The following is a 7910-nucleotide window of genomic DNA, read 5'->3' as shown; positions in this document are numbered from 1 at the left end:
AAACTTCTATTCACATTTTAGAAGTACTATAAGTTGCCATGTATTTGGTTGATTGAAAATTTGTCCATTTTTACAAGTTTTCTCACTTTATCAAATATATCAATATGACAATTAGTTGTCCAAATTGCGATCAAACGGTTGGACATGATTCACAGTTTTTCTTCTCTGTTTTTGTTCATTTTTTTTCCTTCAACAGTGTGGTCATTGTCAATCACGAGACTTTATCATTTTCATTGCTTTGGTAATTTTATTCAACAATAATTTGGTCTTAAGTAGCTTGACTGACAGTTGTCACAAAATCAAACTGCAGATAGTATGAAAATGAAACACAATAGTAGTCAAGAATAGATTCAAGCAAACTATTACTATAAAGAAGAATAATGCATTTGAACTCACTTAGAGTGATTTAATTTTGAAATTAATTTGCACTTTCCAAAAGCATCAAAATCAAGGGGCAATGTCCCTCATTTATCTGAACTCTGACAAAAAGATGTAGTTCGGAGTATAAAAGCAGAACACTTACATTGCAAAAAACATACCTTTATGAGCCTTTTGGTTAAGATGAAGTATTTAATATCTGTTTTTATCAGCTTCATATTTGATGTGTGCCATTGGTTTAGTGAGACACTTATACATTGTTATTGCTTGGCACTAATGCAATGACTTGATACATCCTTCTCAAAACAGTTTAACTATTGTTGATAATAGAACTTGCATCAATGCAATAACTGGTTCATCCCTTTCATCCCTCTCAAAACATTTTAACTAACTATTCTTATCTTGTAAAAGTTGATTGTTCAGGCAATTGTTTTTCTTGGCTCCTAGAGTGGAAGCTCTTTGAAACACAAAATAGCACAACAAAATGTTGATATTGTGTGTGATAGGAGAAAAAGTTGTATGTTAAATCATAAAACAATGAAAGTTTTGGATGAAAAAATAAAGTTTTTGAAATATGTGCTGTCAAACAATTTTTTTTTTTGCATGATCCTTCGAAATGAGAGGCAGTGATGAAGTGGTATAACTAAAACAAGAAAAATATGTAGCTTTGTATGATTAGTCAGATACTCTAGAAAATTCGTTTAAGGGTTCTTTAAAATTTTAATGCCCTTAATGAAAGTTAATTCACAATAACCAACCATTCACTTGGACAAACCGATTGTGAATAAAGTTTTAATGAGATGAAAAAATGTGTAATGAGTTTGATATCTCTTGTACAAGGATCAAACTAATGGCTCAAGCTATTGCCTTTATATAAACATAAATTGGGCTATATTCAGTTTTGTTAGGGTTGACGAGTTTGATATCTTTGAGCTTAATTGCTGTATATTCCTTACACTTATCATATTTCTAATAAACATTTATCTATGTCAACATAAAACCTTATGTTTTTCCACCCTGTCATCAAAGACACTTTTCAGAGTCTAACTTTAATGATACTTATTAGTCATATCAAATACCTCTCTCAAATCTTTTATGCATATCAATTTTTTTAGACTTCACAAGCATGAAATTCTATTAATCAATCTTTGGTGAGTTGTTCCTCCTCTCTAAAAGTAATAAATTTTTATCTAAAATATTGAATAATATAGCTAAATCTTGGATTCAAATTTTACATTTAATAAGGTCTTTTATAACTACATGAACAACTTTCAAACTGTCAAGTCTTTTGCTTAGGACCAAACATCAAAAGCTATTTTGTTTTAGAAATACCAAACAGTGTTTCAGCCACTGATTTTTTTTAGAAAAACTTTCTCCTTCTAATTTTTGTCATTCAAAACCAAACTTCGAGTACGAAAAAGAACCAACATAAAATATAATATTATATTCAAGTAAACTATCTGTGAAGAATATACTGTTCTAAAAGTTATTAGTATCAGATTTAAATAATAATACAACAATTCTGGTTTAATTGTGAAATTATATTCCTCTGGTCATATTAATCCAATGACAAAGTCCCACATTCATCAGGATTCTGTCAAGAAGCTGCAACATAAAATATAAAAGAACAATCCATACTTAATACAAATCATACCTTTCTCGGCCTTTTGGCTAAGATCAAGTGTAGTATCTGTTCTTATCAGTTTAATATCTGATATGTGGACCATTGGTTCACACGATATTAAATTTACTTTTTAAGGGAAAGAGGTTCTTATTGCAGTTGCTTGCTATTGTGGCTCTCTAGCATCACCTATGCTTTACACTACTGCAAGGGTTGGGTGCATCCACTTAATCCAGTTGAAGTTTGGTCTTGATCTTAGACACCATTGTGAGGGAAAGTATTGGGACTCTTAGGTATTCTCCTATCTTGCACTAATTTAAGAGCTTGGTGCATCCCACTCAATTCTTGTTAACAATTTGTACGTTCGGTTCTTTTTGTGAAAATGTTGATTTTGTCGACTCTCTCCTTGAATTTTTATAAAACAACATTAAAAGATATAATATCAAATTTTACAAAATAGCATTATAAGATATAATATCAAACTCTTTTTAGGCTTAATAAAAAGCACTTATGGTCCCTATTTTCATTAGGTTTGTTTGAAATGGTCATAGTTTTTTTTTTCTGTTTAATGTTGTCCTAAAGAATATAATTTATACTCTCAATTTAGTCTTTTCTGCAGACGGTGTTTAAATCGGTTAACTGTCCAGCCTAAATGAAATGACATTTAATTGCCCATGTGGAGCTGCCACGTGTTCTAATCGAGAAGGGTCATTCACTGTTGTGATGATGGAAGCGCGCCTGGTGGTCACGATTCTTGTTCTCTCTCGCGGCGATGGTGTCTCAATGAAGAAAAAGATGAAGACGTTGCAGCCTTGCCCTTGTGATGGATGCTGGTGGTCTTGCACTAGTTGGATGTGCAATATTAGGGTTCTGTGGGTTTCTAATTTGGGAATTTTTGGGTTGATTGTGTTTCGTTACATGTTGATGAAAGCATGAGGGAGAAGCAGGTTCGCAAATATGGTGGTTCTTAGGCGCGATAGGGTTGAGGGTTTCGAACTGCTAGGTTGCGTCAATGAAGAAGGAGGAACTCGCGAAGACATCGCGAATCGCATCGGTGCTGTTTCTGGGTTTTTATGGGTTTTTTGGATTGGATTTGATGCAGGTTTTCGGTGCAATTGATGATGGTGGAAGTGCGCTTCGCGCAGGCTGACGCAAGGTTGATGGTGGAAAGAGAGGATGAGCACAACGACATGGTGCTGGTGGCGGGGTTGTGGGGCAGCGCGAACTGGGAACAAGATGATGGTGAAGGCACGCAATGAAGATGGTGGTGCGTGGAGGTAGTCGCAGCGGCGTCCTAGTGATGGTCTTCTGTTGCGTTTGAAGGTCTTTGGTGATTGCGGTGGTGACCTGAGGGTTTAGGTGTGACGACGCTAGGGTTAGGTGGCTAGAGAGAAATTAGGGTTTTAGTTTCTGTTTGGACTGAAGGTTGAAGAAGACGGTGACGTGGTAGCTTCAAAATGCCATCTCATTTGAGTTTTGCATAGTTGGACAGTGGACCATTAACGATTTAAACGCCGTCTGCAAAAAGGACTAAATTGAACATAAATTACATTCTTTAGGACAACATTGAACAGAAAAAAAAACTAGGACCATTTCGAATAAACCTGACGAAAATAGGGACCATCAGTGCCATTAAGCCCTCTTTTTATTAGCATATCACACAATGCCATTGGTAATGGTTTTGAGTGGTTTGCAACTGAGTCTAAAAGGCATTGTTCTTGCTTTGCACTATTGAAAGGGCTTGGTGATGAGTCAATATTTTCTCAATTTCACTTAGCTTATTGTACCGAATTTAATCAGGGAATTGTGCTTAAATGTCCAGTATTTTCCCATTTTTCTTAATTGTGTTTAATTTGATCGGAAATTCAAATTTTAATTAATTTGAATTATTTGAGTTAATTATTTGCATTATTAATTGTAGGGAAATTGTTGGATAAATTTTGGAACATTTGGAGGTCAAAAGAAAGATACCACATCAAATATATTTTAAAATAAAATGAAAGAGAGGTGTGGATTTAAATTGGGGGGTGCACATTGAGAAGCTGGATTCGTTTGGAGAGGTGCACACGGTGAGCAGCCACGCATCCTAAAATGTTTCTTCATTTTAAAGCAGCCACATGCCACATAGGTCACGACCCACATAATGGAAAAGAGGTGCAGATTTTAATTCTCGGTGCTTTCCACTCTACACATAAACTTTTGACTTTTCAATTGGAGATGAGAAGCAACTCTCGGTGTGTGCTTATTGGAGGGGCCCTCATGGTTTTGCTACAAAATTAAAAGCACACGGCCTAGGGCCCATGAAGCAGCATAGGAGCAGGTGGTGTCACGGTTTGGGCCATTCAATTCTTCTAGAGAAGAGGCCTTCACACGTTCCAGCAGTAGGGGCTGTAGCTGGACAGCAAGCACACGGAAATCCAGGGGTGTATCCAGCATCCAAGGGGCAGCTCCCATCCAAGCTTCAACACGGCCCATGAGAAGTTCCAGGGGGTGGTGCGTGAAGAAAGAAGCACCCAGCAGCTTGGAAGCAGGCCAACCATCTTCATTCATTTTCATTTTCCAGCTAGCGTGAAGGTGGTGTGCCGGTGAGAAAAATGAAGAGTCCAGCAGCTTCATGCAGAGATTGGGAAGAAGCAGGAGGTGCAGCACATCAGCACACGCGGCCCACATCCAGCATTGGAGAAAGGAGATACATACGCACATGGGAGGTGCACGCGGAAGAGCGTCACTAAGAATGGTGTGCACGGAAAGTGGTGTGCTGTCACGGAATGGGAGGATGCACAAGCTCACATTTTAACTTTTGATTAAAACCTTTTACTGCTTCTTTGCTGCAATGCATTTAATTTGTTTTACTTTAGCTCAATCATTGCATTTCAATATTAGCTGCGTTTTTGTGATGCTTATCATTTCATTTTATTTTCATTGTTCACGTTTTTTTTTGGGAAGAAATGGAGTTGATAGATACTGCATGGTGCCTTTCATTCATTAGCTTAAGTGTTGCAAATTCTCTTTAATTCCCGCCGCATTGTGCTTATGGGCTGATGCAAATTTGCATTTATGATATGTGCATTTAAATTGGTCCACGCAAGCTTCAAGTGAAGGGCATTTTTGCTCCACGGTACTTCCCTGTTTCAATGCACGCATATTTAGTTCCACTTAGTTCTATTTCCTTTTATTAACTACTCCATTTTTGTCAAATTTAATTAACGGACTGGTGTGAGGTTTAAGATTGTTCGATTTAATATTTTCATCTATCTTGATGTTTCCAATTGTATTCGGTTGTATTTAATTCTCGTCTTTAATTTCGTCAATTGCATTCAAAAAAATCTTTCAAAACCCCCCACTATGTGTTTGATCTAAGACTGAACCACATTTGGTCCTTGAGAGACGACCTAGGAGTCACTTCCTAGTCTATACTGCATTCTTTTATGCACAACTTTTGTTGGGAGGTGCGACCTTATCAACAAAATGGCGCCGTTGCCAGGGACCAATGGTTCGGTCTTAGGTTTTTGTTGTGTTTGTGTGTGTTGTGTTTTGTCTTGTGTTGTGATGTGATGTGATGTTCTGTTTTGTGTGTGCGTGTTGCATGTATAAATGTGTTGTGTTTTATTTGTTTCGTGATTTTTAGTATTTTTCTTTTTCCATGTCTACCTATTCTGATTTCGTGAATACTGCTTGTTTTGCTAGTGCCTCTGATTATGATTCTCCTTCTGCATGTTACTCTGATTGTAATTCATATTTTGCTGATGTCTATGTTGAGAACAATATGACTCATCCTCTAATTTTTGAGAGTGCTCTTTGTGAGCCGGTTTCACTTAAGGAGGATGATCTTCATTGCGATCTCACCCCTGGACTGATACATTTGCTGCCTAAGTTTCATGGTTTTGCAGGAGAATGCCCACACAGACATTTGGAGGAGCTCCACATCATGTGCTCTTCAATGAAGCCTCCAGATGTCCCTCTTGATTACATTTTCTTGAGCGCATTTCCGCATTCATTACAAGGAGCAGCTAAGGATTGGAAAGACTCTCTTCCTCTGAGATCCGTTACCGATTGGGGATATCTTGAGCATCAGTTTCTGAGCAAATTTTCCCCTGTGCAATATGCTTACAGCAACGGTCTTGGATGGAATGACCCTACCTTAGGATGGTATGATGCTCCACAGCATCAATATCAAGAACCACCATTCCAGAGTACTTTTATGCCTCCACCAGTCCAGCAATACGAGAGTCAGCAGTATAGTGCTCCTGCCGAAATAGCTCCTCAGCCTTCTACTTCTGAGCCTACATTGCAGGAGTTGTTGAAGCAGATGACCATGCAGAACCTTCAGTTTCGGCAAGAGAACATGCAGTTCCAGCAAGAAATAGGAGCTGCCATTCAGAGTATGACTGATCAGATAGGGCAGATGGCCACTCAACTCACTGAGGAACAGTCTCAAGATTCAGAGTTACCATTTCAGATTGTTCAGATTCCAGATGATGATGATAGTGGCATCAACATAGAAGATGGGGAGAAGAGTCATGAACTTACTATTGTGCCATCTACTTTCCCATCATCCTATGTCCCTACTTTTGCACCTGAGGAGAGTGATGAGTATTTTGAGGAGCAGGCAGAAATAAGCAGTAACCCTGAACCAAGTAGACCACCTTCATCTTCCCACACTTTAGCAATCTTCAAGGAAGAGGAGGTAAGCATACCTCAATTTGATTATGTTGATGATTATGTTATTGAGAGGTATGCTGATGATTGTATTGTTGATGAGTCTGTTTTTAATTCTTCCTCTCTGCATGATGAGAATCAATTTTTGATATCAAATTCGTATGTTTATTCTCCATGCACTGAACATGAATCTGAGTCTGTGGTTGATATTGTTTCTGAATTTGAAATTGATTCATGTTCTGAGAGTTTATCTATTGTTCAACCTGTTACACTGGGATTGGGTGTTATACCCCTGTGTGTCAATTCTTTGGAGCCACAATGTACTAACCATGCTGCAGGAGGTACATATGAATTTGACCAACATGCACCCACGCTGGAAGACAAAGGTGCCCGCATTCACGAAAGTTTCAACATCAACAGGCACCTGCTGAACCTGCTCATCAACAATCACTGCATAGATCCAGCTGTGGAAAACATTTCACTGCTAGATCAGATTTGGAGGATGAAGCAGTTCGTCCTCAAAACCTCTTTGCTGGATACTATGGCGGAAAACATCTCCCTGAAAGTCCAAAATTGGCAACTGCCACCATGATCAGGGGAGTTTCCTTTTTCTCTTCTCCCCCTTTCCTTACTTTTATTGCACTTGTCCATGATCTGTTGACTGTTTTGATTTCTGATCTTATGCTTATGACACATTGTGGACACTGTGTAGTTTAAGTGTGGTCTATTGGGGGAGATTCTGATTTTTCTTTGTTAGTTTTTGTTTTCTTGGTTAAATTTTTTTTCTTTTCTAGGTTAATTTTGTCGTATCTTGTGTACAGTTTTACATGTTTCTCTTGATTTCTGGACTTTGTTTAGGTTGTAGATGTGTCTTTCACTTCATTGATACTCTGATTTGTTTGAAATCCTTGCTTTTCTCTGCTTGGGAAGATGATTATGATGTTTGAGAGGTTGAATTGATTGTGACAATTACCCTGTGTGAGAATTTGAGCCACTTTATGTTCTTTCTTGTGTGTGATATGTCTCTTGATTGCTTGCACATATGCCTTGGCTTGACTCTTGTTGATAATTCTTGATTGATATGCATGTTTGGAAGTGATAAAGGCAGTTTTGTTGTTGAGCCTCTCTAGCCAAATAAGCTTACCTTGTTCTGATCCTTTGATAACCCTTTTTGAGCCTATACTTCCCTCATTTCTTTGTTTTGAAGCTCATACACTAGCCCTAAGTGAAAAACCATGATTACCTTAACCTT

At 37.9% G+C, this 7910-nt stretch overlaps 1 non-coding gene across 1 annotated transcript; it reads left to right on the top strand.

Annotated features, from left to right (window-relative positions):
* Positions 1-2028: 2028 nt before the first annotated feature.
* On the top strand, positions 2029-2227 carry LOC128197305 (U2 spliceosomal RNA). Its single transcript, XR_008249692.1, has one exon. It is a non-coding gene; the product is annotated as a U2 spliceosomal RNA (small nuclear RNA).
* Positions 2228-7910: the final 5683 nt, after the last annotated feature.

This window comes from Vigna angularis, chromosome 5, assembly GCF_016808095.1.
Source record: "Vigna angularis cultivar LongXiaoDou No.4 chromosome 5, ASM1680809v1, whole genome shotgun sequence".
In the NCBI taxonomy this organism is placed as follows: Eukaryota; Viridiplantae; Streptophyta; class Magnoliopsida; order Fabales; family Fabaceae; genus Vigna; species Vigna angularis.
The sequence above is the reverse complement of the archived record's forward strand: the minus strand, read 5'-3'. Positions and strand labels throughout refer to the sequence as shown.